The sequence below is a fragment of the Petaurus breviceps genome, unplaced genomic scaffold (assembly GCF_028583685.1).
Source record: "Petaurus breviceps papuanus isolate PSGF00001 unplaced genomic scaffold, PetGlider_PUasm1.0 226, whole genome shotgun sequence".
In the NCBI taxonomy this organism is placed as follows: Eukaryota; Metazoa; Chordata; class Mammalia; order Diprotodontia; family Petauridae; genus Petaurus; species Petaurus breviceps.
The window spans coordinates 6,030,800-6,043,909 of NW_027185890.1; the positions used below are offsets into that span (position 1 = coordinate 6,030,800).

Genomic DNA, 13,110 nt, shown 5'->3' on the forward strand with positions numbered 1-13,110 from the left:
CTCAGCTTCCTCATCTATAAAGTGATCTGGATAAGGAAATGGCAAACCACTCCAGTATCTTTACCAGAAAACCCCCAAAATTGTCACAAAGACTCAGACATGACTGAAAAATGCCTAAACAACAACAAATGGAAAAGACATCCATGATTTTTTTAGTCATCCAACTGCAATTAGACTTCACTGATGCAGTAGAGAAATACGAAACGTAACACAAAATGATTGCTGTTTTGTTTTTAGTCGGAATCTATGATTTCATCTACATATGAAAGTGATAAGGATTATCCTATCAATGCAAACAAGTACAAATTGGGAATCATCTAGTTATAGATATCTTACAGTTCCTAAGGCAGTGTGAGATTGAGTTACCAGCTTTTCATTCACAAAAGCAATTAGTTACAGAACACAAGGTGGAGGAGAGAGCTGGCTTGACATCAGTTCATGGGGGGAAAGTACTAGGATTTTAAGTGACTACAAGCTCATTGTGCACCCAAAGTGTGACTGATAAAATGATAATATAATCCTAAGATACCCAGATATAAGTGTTATTGCCAGATGAAGAGAGACAGAGAGAGAGAGACTCTCTTCATCCATTATCTCTCTCATCCTCCTCCTCCCTCCCTCCCTTTTTCCTTCCCTTTCTCTCTCACTCACTCCCTCCTCTGTCTCTCTGTACACACACACACACACACACACACACACACACACACACAGAGTCCATGCTGTTTGGTCTATATCTAGAGCATGGGGTGAAGTTCAAACAGCAACATTTTAACTGGTACCCTGATGCCTTTGGGTGTAATCAGGATGATAAAGTGTTTGGAAACCAAGTCATAATACAGGTTGAATTATCTAAGGACTCTTGTTTCAGAAAATACAATGGAAAAGTGGGTAGGGTGTGAATACAATTTTCAAATATTTGAAGAGCTATAATGGGGGGGGGATTAATTTATTCTTTGCTACTATGTGTGGAATAACTGGGACCAGTGAATGGAAGACATAAAATAGGACATGTCTGTTTACCTTAAGGAAGAATTTTGTTGGTATTAAAAGTGTTCAACAATAAAAAGTGTGGTCTTATTAAATAGTAGGTTCCCTATCACTGAAAATATTTAGTTAGAGACAAGATAATAGTCAGACAAATGAAAAGGCAGGGACATTTTTTAAATTGGTTAAGGGGTTACATAAAATAACATTCAAGGTACCTTCTAACTCAGAATGTCTGCTAGCATACCATATACAATAAAGGATTATTCAAGTTACTCCATAATTTTTACATTTTCTTGTGCAACTTTTTAATTTGAACTAAAGTTTTGTCTGAATTTGAATCATGTTCTGTTATTGAGATATTTCCAAACAGTTCCTTTTTTTCATCCTTGAATTGGTTTCTATTTAAGCATGTCCAGTAGTTAGATAAATGGGTTTAATAATATGAATGTCAGACTGATGACCCAAAGAAATTACTATTTTAAATGTCATATGAAAATAATATGCCTTTAGCCCTTTTTTCTTCTCAGAAATGTAATTATATATATACATATATATATGTGTGTGTGTGTGTGTGTGTATTTAAAAACTAGCTTATTAAAATGCTGATATTTAGTAATCCTGGGTCAGCTAACTTGACAGAAAATTCTGATTCTTGTCAATTGCTCAAAACCATAAGTAAAAAATTAAATGAACTAAGAACAACCTTTCATCAACCTCAGATATAAGAAATGATATATTACAAATGTTATCCATCACTTTCTGCAAAATATTCTGTACTGAGTTAGCCCTGGAAATTTGACATTTCAATAAATGGCAGATTTTTAAGTTGTCTCATCATCCTTCATAGTTGAGAAACATGAGGCTTACCTTGATTAAGTTATTTGCCTTCAGGTACACAAGTGGTACATATCATAATGAGATTCAAAGGAAGATCTCTGTTGATATCAAATCCAGCACTTCTTATGTAACCTCATACATCATTTCTGATATAAACATAGGCACAAAATTAAGAAAATTAGGGACACGTTTGGGAAAATGGCATATACTCCAGTTGGGGTGAAAGATAAGGAACATGAAAAAAGGAAAACTGTGAAGTTAGATTGGAGCCAGATTGTGGAGGATTTGGGGTTAAGAAATTTGTATGCTACTCAAAACTGAAGTGTGGAGAGAGACCCTAGAGGCCTGGGATTAGGGGAGGTGCATGATCAGAAGTCTAGGATTGTTCCAGGTTGGAGAAGGCATTATTGTTGATAGAAATAGGGAAATAAAGAGGAGAAATAGGTTTTTGGAGTAAAGATAAGTTCCATTTTATTTTTTTAAAGCAATTGGGGTTAAGTAACTTGCTCAAGGTTACGCGGCCAGTTATTTTGTGTGGGTGCCAAGTATCTGAGGATGGAGCCAATCCCAGGTCTCTCGACTCTGGGGCTGGCGCTCTTACTCACTGCGCCACCTGGCCACCCCCATAAGTTCCATTTTAAAGATACTGAATTTAAGGTGCTCTTCTGGGAGACTCAGAAAATCTTTTAAAAGTCAGGTAAAGGTATGGTGCAAATGATTGATCCAACGCAAGCAAGGTACCAAAATGAATAGTTTTGCTTGTTCCTTATAAGAATATTTAATCCAGAGTTAGGATATGTATTCAGCTTCCTGTGGTTGATTCTACTTCTGAAACAGGTTAGTGCTGACTTTTCCTTGTCTCCTTTTTTGTCTCTCCTCAATGGCTAGCATGGGCCTACATGCTGTGGGGAACCTCTGGGTTTGAGGAATCACCATCACTGATAGATGGCTTTAAATGTTGGAGGTGAGGGGTGGAGCTGCTAGATAAAACACCAGTGCAAAAGTCTCCATTATGCATGAAAGAAAAGAATAGAGGCAAAGGGGAGGCATCAGCATCTCCTAAATCCCAGTGGCTTTTAATCCTATCTGCTCTACAATTTAGAGCCTTTCCCTATGAAATTATTTCCATTATCCTTGACTTGCTTCCTCTCTTGTAATAAATAGAGGCTTAGTCATGGCTCACTATGGGAACCAGTAATAAATCTAGTGATATGCAATAGGCAGGTGTAAACACAGACCTGGAGCCTTGAGGGAATGATTAGGAATGGATATAAAGAAAGAATAAATTTGTCATCATGACCATCATCATCATTGGCAGTGTATAGTGAATCAACTGCCAGCCTCAGATACTAGAAAAAATGTGTACAAATCCTCGTACTAAAACATACCAAATTAACATTTTTGGGCAAATTACTTAATCTGAGGGTGCTTCAAACAATAAGATTGAAAGTTGCATATCAGTTGCCTGCCTGCATTGGTAGAGGGAATTTAATTATTAGAGTTCCTGATGACTCTATTAATCAATTAACAAGTATTTCTTATCAATTAACAAGTATTTCTTAAGTGCCAGGTCTGGTTCAAATAAAGAAAGACAATAATGGCAACAATGTCTTACATATGTGACCTTAATTTTGTAAAGCCCTTTCATATTGATTTTCTCATTTTGTATTCAGAGCAACACAATTATGGCAGATTTTGCTATCTTACACAGATTTTTAATTGCTATGGATTGCAAATAGTGATTTGGGCAGAATGAATTAGTGTGCAAAGAAATATAGTAGTGTGCGGGAAATAGATTTAAGAAGTAAATTTGCCATCAAGTCTGCTCATATGGATAGGAGTTGAGACAGTGACACTCTTTCAGTGAATATCAATTCCCTTTAATCTTAAAAACTACAAAAGTCTTAATCTTTATAAGTTTTGAAAATTTTGTATTTTTTTTTTCCTTTCCAAGTCATAAATTCTAGTAAAGGGCAGCAGAGACAAGCCTTTTACAGGCTTTACCTTCAAGTTGCACATATTATCAGAGCAAGGTAGCCTTTCTTTCAATCAGCTCTTCACCCACATAAAAGGAATCTTCCTTTCTCTAATCAGCTCTTTCCAAGAGCAGAATTTGAGTTAGATCAGTTCCAGATTTTAACAGCAGAAGCCAGTTAGCCTTATCTTCTTTTAGCCATTAAGCTCTGGTAAATTTTCAAACGTGTAAACTTTAGTGTTCTGCCTGTAGAGCCCAAAGTTAAGATTGTTGTTAACCAATGGTGGTTATTACTTCACCGAGAGTAGCACAAAAGCAATTTTTCTAGTAGGAAAACGAAGACTTAGAAGAGGAACAGTGCTATATGGCACAGATTGTTCCTTAAAGACATATACATCCAGGAGTGCAATCTATATTTGTGAGCTGTCCAGACAGTGCAAGGCACCACAGTTAGATTTCTTTAAGTATATGTCCATCCTATTATGGATGTGAATACTATTGTGCTATAAGAAGAAAACTTGCTTTGTATTTCAATAAGATTGATTTCCTTTATAATACTATGAATTTTATTTTCTGCCTTTAAAAACATATTTTTAGGGTAATCCAAAGGCTTAACCCGAATGTTAAAGGACAACATCACTCACATATACACATACAAAGATGAAGATTCCTGCCTTAGAGGATCACGAAATCTTTTCTAACTCTTAACAGCCAAAGAGATCATGACCTGAATGTTATGTAAATAGTGGAAGGATATTTTGAACAAAGTGACTAATTGACAGTTAATCAACATTGCAGAGCTCAGTGCTTACTGCTGTTTTTGTCCATTCCTTGTGATTAACTCTAAGAATGGTATCTGATCAACAGCTGTCAACTCTCAATTTATGGACAGTGGAGATTCAAATAGCTAATAACTTTTAATAGGATGATTCTAAAGGCTTTGACCACATCTACTCCAGATGGGAGGGAGGAAGAGGGAAAGAAACATTTATTAAGGCACTGTGCTAAGTGTTTTATAAATACTGTTTCATTTGATCCTTGCAACCATCCTGGGAGTTAGTTACTATTATTATTGTCCTCATTCTGCAACTGAAGAAATAGAGGGAGACAGAGATTAAATGACTTGCCCAGGGTCACACAGCTGGTAATTGTCTGATGTCATATTTGAACTTCAGTCTTCATGACTCTAGGCTCAGCACTATACTGCAATAACTAGCTGACTCTTGGAAGGAGGCAACATATGCCTATAAATATATAAAAATATATACTATATAAATATAATATATATATTATATATAATTATATTATATTATTGTACCATAATCCCAAAATAATTTTAACTATTTTATGTAATTCTATCTGCTTTCAAAATATTTATCTTTTATAGGCATATGTTTGTAGGCATATATTTATATATATTATATAATCATATTATATAAATTATAAATATATAAAAATATAATTATATTATACAATTATTATACATAGTATAATATATTATATATGACAAACATATACTATATTAATATAGCATAATATGTATAATAAAATAATCAAATAAATATAATATAAATAAATTATAAATATATAAAAACATAATTATATTATATAAATATATTATATATAATATATAAATAAATATTTTTTGTTGTTGAGTCAATTCCGTCATGTCCCCAATTTAGGGTTTTCTTGGCAAAGATACTGGTTTGCTATTTTCTTCTCCTGCTCATTTTATAGATTAGGAAACTGAGGCAATAATGTTAAGTGACTTTCCCATAGTCATACAGCTAGTAAGTGTTTAAGGCTATATTTGAACTCAGGCCTTCCTGACTCCAGAGCTGACACTCTCTCCACTGTGCCACCTTGCTGACCAAAATAAGTACAAATAAGTGATTTGTCTAGTCCAGAATTAGATAATCTCAGATTTGGAAGAGATCTAAAAGGATATTTAGTCCAGTCCATACAAGAATAACATCCTCAACCAGAGAGTTGCTACCTCTACTGGTAGCACCCCATTATCTCCTATGCAGTTTTTTTTCTTGCTCACTTCTAAATCTGCTTCTGCAAGCGTTCTCCATTGCTCCTAGTTCTGCCTTCTGCAATAAACAAGTCTAATATGTCTTATCCATGACCAACCCTTAAAAAAAACTAAAAAAAATACTGTCATTCCTCCTCACCATCCTAATTTTTCTCTCCATCAGGCTAACCCTCTCTGGGTCCTTCAAGTTAGTCCTGGTATGGCATAATCTTAAGTCTTATAACTGTTATAATTGCCCTCATTTGGATACACTTCAGTTTGTCATTGCCCTTTCTAAAATACACATTGATAAGTGAGTAAGAGGCATTGTGGTATAGGAGAAGGTACTTTGACCTTGGAGTCAAGAAGATCTTAGTTCAATTACTGCCTATAAAATGTACTAGTTGCATTCCATGGCCAAATCTTCAACATCTCAGTGCCCCAGGCAATTCCCTAATACCTTATTATTTGAGCTATCAATCTGTACCAGTGGAGAGGATTTCCATACCATTGAACTACCTAAGGACTATTAAAAAAATATGGATAGGGCGGCTAGGTGGTGCAGTGAAAAAAGCGCCGGCCTGGGGTCAGGAGGAACCAGGTTTGGTTCTGGCCTCAGACACTTAACACCCACACAAGGAAAAAACTAGCCATGTAACCTTGGGCAAGATACTTATCCCCAATTGCCCTCCAAAAAAAAAATATGGGTAAATATAGAAAAAAGCTCTCTCTCTCTCTCTCTCTCTCTCTCTCTCTCTCTCTCTCTCTCTCTCTCTCTCTCTCACACACACACACACACACACACACACACACACACACACACAAAATGTAGCTTGGGGTTGTCGTGTTTCCTTGGTCATTAGCAGTGATCTCCACTTTCCCATGTTGGAAGACTCCCACAGAGGAGTGAGTAGTGCCAAGATCAATGCCAATTGCGTGTCCCTTCAACATGGTTGCTGGTGAGTTGGGTGTCATAACTGACCACTGTGTAGAAAGAAGGCCTTCTTCTGCACTGAGTAGTGGAAACTCCTTTCTTAATGTAGCCTAAGATCACTTTAATCTTTATTGGCTGGCTTCTAACACTGTTGATTCAAATTGACTTTCCCCTCCCCTCAAATACTTTCAAATAAGCTTTTATGTAATCAAGCTTCCCCTGGCCCCAATGCTTGAATAGAATACTTTTTTAAATCAAGTACAGCATGATACTTGGATACCTAACATTTTTTAAAAAATCAAATCACTAGTTCTATCCTGAAAATAAAAAAAAAATAGAATTACCAATTCTCAGGTTGAAAGGAGTCATTAAAAGACACCTGACAAGTAATCAAACTCATTTTTGCTTGAACATCTCTATGAGGGGGAATCCATTCTAAGGCAGACCATTAAACTTTGAAATAATTCAAATGATTAGATAGTAAGTTTAAATTTGCCTCTGAAATTAATTTCAATTGCTCTGCATTCTATCCACTGGGGCAGCATAGATTTCATTTCTCTCCCACATATACACTTTCAAATACTTGAAGACAGCTATTATTTTCTTGCTTCTTCATCCCATATCTTTTCTTCTGACTAACCACCCCCAATGCCTGGAACTGATCACTATTTAGCATGAACTCAGACTCATCATCATGACCACCCTTCTCTGAATACATTCAATTTTATCAGTGTCCTCTCTGAAAAAGTAATACCCAGAGCTGAACAGAATACTGTAGAGCTATGTGAGCAAGGAGGATTAGAACTGTACTGTCACCTCCCTAGTCTCTGGACAATCTGCCTCTCAATGCAGACTGAGACTATATTAGATTTCTTGACTGTCATTTGGTACTATTTACTTATATTGATATTATTGTGCACTAAAACCTCAAGATATTTTTCATTCATCAGTCTTGTGCTTATTTCTTTTCTTAGCTCTAGTGTACACTTTACACTTATCCCTATTATATCAGGAGATTATAAAGAGATAATTGGGTAAGAGAAGAAGTGTTGCTAGTATGTGGAGAGTAGCCCTAAGAGTTAGGAAGACCATGCTTCAATTCCCATATCTAATATATATTGACAGTGCCCAAGTATGTTTCTAGTACTAGAAATTGAAGAACCATTGTAAATCTGTATTGTGAGAGTATCCCCATCAGGAGTTTACTGTCTCAATGAAACCACAATACTAGGCTAAAAAAAATTCAAAAATTTAACTTGTTAAATTTCACCCACTGTTCTACTGTGACAATATATGTTATAATCATATGTTAGAATCTTGACTCAGTTATCTAATGTATTAGATATCACTCTTAGCTCTATGTCATTTTCAATTTTGAGAAGCACAGCATTTATGCCTTTATCTAAGTCATTGAAATGAAGTGTAAAACAATACAGAGTTAAGCAGACATTAATGGAATAACTTCTTTCAAGTACAGATCAAATTGCAAGGATTATACTTTGGGTCCGGGTCATTTACTCAGTTCGAAATCCATTTATTTATATAGTCATCAAAAACAGTAGACACTGGGGGCAGAGCCAACATGGGGCAGTAAGAGCAGGAACTTGCTTGAATTATATCCCAAACTCCTCCAAATACCTGTTAAAATGACTCTAAACAAAATGAATGAGAGAAGAAAATCTCCAGTTCAAGACAACCTAGCAACATGACAGGAAGAATATATCACACAGGACTGGGAGTGGAGCACAGTCTGGCATAGGCTGTGTCAGCACAGACAGGGCAAGAGCAGGCCTAAGGGCAATGCCTCACAGGCAGTTGTGGTGGTTTCCAGGCTTCTCAACCCACAGACACTAAAGACAGCATAGAAGGTCACTGGAAAAACTCTGTGGGACATGAGTGAAAGAGGACCTTGGTCTGACTGGGTTCTGGCCCAGCCCTGGGTGGCAGAGGTGGTAGTAGCAGCTGCTGCTTCTGGAGGTCTGGGCCTACAGATGGTGGGGGATTCAGTAGCTGATATAAAACCCCAGAAACCTAAAACAGCACCCCCACCCTACCACCATTGGAAGCAGAGTCCTACCCTGACAAAGAACTAGAAAGTCAAGGATTTGGCTGGGAAGATGAGCAAACAACATTAAAAAAAAAGTCAGATAGTAAAATCTTACTTAGATGACAAAGAAGATCAAAATATACAAACACAAGAAGACAACAAAGTTAAAGTTCCTTCATCAAAAACCTCCAAGAAAAATATGAATTGGTTATAGGCCCTGGAAGAACTCAAAAAGGATTTTGAAAATCAAGTAAGAGAAGTAGAGGAAAAATTGGGAAAAGAAATGAGAGTGATGCAAGAAAATCATGAAAAACGAGTCAAAAGCTTGCTAAAGGAGACTCCCTCAAAATACTAAAGAAAATAACACCTTAACAATAGACTAACCCAAAGGGCAAAAGAGGTCCATGAACCAATGAGGAGAATATCTTGAAAAGTAGAATTGGCCAAATGGAAAAGGAGGTCCAAAAGTTCACTAAGAAAATAATTCCTTAAAAATTAGAATGGAGCAAATTAAAGCTAATGATTTTATGAGAAGTCAAGAAATTATAAAACAGCCAAAAGAATGAAAAAATAGAAGACAATGTGAATTATCTCATTAGAAGAACAGTGGGCACCCTTTTTTTCATTGTGTATTTTTAGCGTTAAAAGTCCTGTTCAGCATGTACTCTAATATTTGTGTTTTTAGAAGTAAAATATATGCATATATTACAGTGATGATAATTATTGGTGACAAAAAATAAATGGGGATAGGAATCTTACAGTGGAGAAAGGGAACTGAAATGGTGGGTTATTGAAGAAAAATGCACTCCTACTCAATAAACCCAAATGACTCCTAAACATCTCCAGAATAAAATTCAAAATCCTACATAATTTGTCCTCCACCACCTATATTTCTTTTCTTCTTATGCATCTTTAACAACTTTTCAGGTCACCAGGTGACGATAGTGCATATTCTGCTGACCCCTCCCAACCCCTTCCCCCATAAACACTCTCATCCAATTACATCAAGTGACTTGCTGTGCCTCAAACAAGACACTTCATCTTCTAGTTATGGGTATTGAAATTCACATCCTTTCATTCATGGGATACCCTTTCTCCTCCTCTCTGTTTTCTGGATTTTCTTGCATGTTTCAAGTCTCAGTTAAGATCCAACCTTCTAAAAAGAGCCTTTCCCAACCCTCCTCAATTCTAATTTTTTTCCTCTGTTGGTTATTTACAATTATAGTTTATTTGTATGTAGTTGCTTACCTTTTGTATTCCTCATTGGACTGTGAGCAACTTGAGAGCAGAGATTGTCTTTTGCCTTACTCTTTATCCTCAGGTCTTAGCACAGGGCCTGATACATAGTGGGCACTTTGTTGATATTTACATACTGACTGACGAGAACGTGCCCACCCTGTGTTGTGTCCATATGATTTCATTGTTAGTTACCCTTTTTCAGAATGATATACCACCCAAACCCCAATATGGTATATAAAAGAGAGAATTCTTATTTCTACATGTCATAGTGGATACAGTATTGGACCTGGAGTCAGGATGACATGTCTTAAAATTCACTTTCAGGAATTTACTAGCTAAGTTGCTCTGGGAAAATCACTTAACCTCATTAGACCTCAGTTTACTCATGTGTAAAATTTGATAGCTGGATTCAGTGAGAGTCAAGGTCTCTCCTAGTTCTGAATCAATGACCATACCACTGATAGTTGTCTGATTGCTAAAGGAGACCTCACCTACCTGACACAGAGTAGTTGCTTAATAAATGCTTATTGACTGAATGACTGAACTGCTTCAGTGGCAAGGATAAGAAGAGGGATTTAGTTATTTAAATTCACTGTAATCCTTTCAATTTTATTGCTGTCCTTAATCATTGGATGGCCCTGATATTCATAACACATATCTATGAATGGTTTGAGCAGATGGCTTGACCACCAACTTTTTTTTCTTTAGTTTTATTTTACAGAATACAAATGATTACTGGATTAGAGGCATGTTGTACCCCCTCCCCCCTCCCAAAAAAAAACAACTTAGTAGAACTGGATAGATTTCTCTTCTTTATGTCTCTACCTTATTAGATCAGATGTTCCTAACATTTCAAAGTGTCCCTCTCCAGTAGTAAATTTACTTTGAGACACTGCAACAGACCTTGATGACAGCAGGGAACCATAGTGCCTTTTTAAGTAGTAATTTACTCATTAAAAGGTTCTTTGAGGACACAGGCTATGCATTTCACTTGATCTATTGTGAGCTGAACATAATGCTCTGTATGTCTGAGATTTGATGAGGATGACAATTGTACTCTAATGTCTTAATAGTGTTAATACAGAACAGGCAGAGGAGTTCCTGTGCAATTGCTAGGATATACACAAATGCTTTTTTTTATTTATCTATCTATCTATCTGTCTGTCTGTCTGTCTATCTATCTATTGATAGATATTGATAGCTAGGGACATAGCTACATACACATATATGATATATGACATAATGAAGTTGTGTATTTTTATAGAGCACCAAATGTGAAGTATGAATATTACATATAATAGCAGATATTATATGTACATATTGTATAATTTAATATGTTATATATATATATACATAATATATTAATTAGATTTAAAATAAGTTGGAAAAACTTGTCTTTATACTAAAAGCTAAAACGTTCCCTCATGGGCAGAGACTATATTTCAGGAAATTAGTTTAAATGTTCTGCCTATTTGTATTCAGCATGACTTGACTAGAAGTTGGCATAGAATAATTTTCTGCAAACTGCTTTCAAAAATATTTAGTTCAGTGTAATTATATACAGTTCTTCAGTCTTTTAGCCTGTGGACATTAGACATATATTTAGTGAATTTATTTTTCTTTAATTCAAATGATATATTTTATATTCCATGATATACTGAAATATACACATACATTCATGTATGTATGCATGCATGCATACATGTGCATATGTATATATGTATCTGTAAGTTTAGGAAATAATATCATTTGTTTCCTATGATATTGAATGCCCTGTGCAAGCAAACACATTTTAATTAACTCTGTTGGGAATAAATGAAAGATTTCTAATATGTAATGAAAAATCCTTTTGGTTTTCTCGTCAAGAATAGCCAAAAAAATTTATTTAATGACTGCTATTTTCAGATATATTATTTAGAAATACAAAATGTTATCACTGCCCCCAAGAAGTTTGACAGAATTGCAAAATATACATAATGTAAGGTACAAAATAATCCACTGATTTACTAATGGGATACAGAATCAAACTAGGATACAACCAGTGTTGAAGTTTCCTTGTCAGACATGATGAAAAGGAAGGAGAGAGAGAAAACATTTGTTCAAGACTTTTCTCTCTAAATATGTTAGAAAAATAAGGCATAGGTATTTTCCTTAATCTATCCATATAATTTACTCATTAAAAATAATCATCTTGAGAACTTAGACATTCTTAAGCTCTCGCACTCCCTGTAGAAATAATGAATTTATTAGAATTTAAGATAAAACATTTTTAAAAAGGACAAAAATGCTCAACTAAATTACCAATAATCCAACCCTTTGAAAAAAATTCCACCCTTGGAAGTGTATCATATTTTGTGTCTTCTAGAAAACATGATGCTATAGGCTGCCAACTTAATGCAAGTTAACTTCGGCATTATTGGTGAAATAACCTAGTAACAAAAATTAGAACCATTGTGCTATTTCAAGTCTAAGATGAAGAGATAACTGAATTTCTAATCACTGAAGCATGGACCACAGCACAGATCGGGAAGACAGTAGTGATGTCACATTTTTCACGGGACAAACAAAAGGAGGCATTATAATGTGGAGATGAAAAGAAGGACCAATAAGTTTGCCTTCAGGAGAAGAATGTTAGGAAAATACCTTCTCAAAGAAATCAAGAAGAATGCTGCTAAGTTTTGAAACATGAGCTAATGAAATTATTGAGTTTATTTTCTCAACAAAAAATCCCAAATAATTTTAATTTCCTTTTTCTATAATATTCCAACTTTATCTCTTAGTCATATTAAAAACATGCAGATCATAAGTACAAGGATAATTCTAAATATGAAACTGGACATAAAGAAAAAATAAATTAGGTATCTTTTTGTTATTTCTTCTATTATACAGAATTAAATGGAAAATGTATTTTTCTCTTACCCTAATATATGTATATATGTTTGTATTCATGTGAATATATTCATACTATTCACACATATGTATGTATGTATTGTGTATACACACACACACACACATATATATATTTATTGAGAGAGAGAGAGAGAGAGAGAGAGAGAGAGAGAGAGAGAGAGAGA

General features: G+C 35.1%; 1 protein-coding gene across 2 annotated transcripts in view; it reads left to right on the forward strand.

Annotated features, from left to right (window-relative positions):
* The window catches only part of HCN1 (hyperpolarization activated cyclic nucleotide gated potassium channel 1), a 671,121-nt gene that overhangs the window by 376,791 nt on the left and 281,220 nt on the right, over positions 1-13,110 (forward strand). The window lies entirely within an intron of this gene.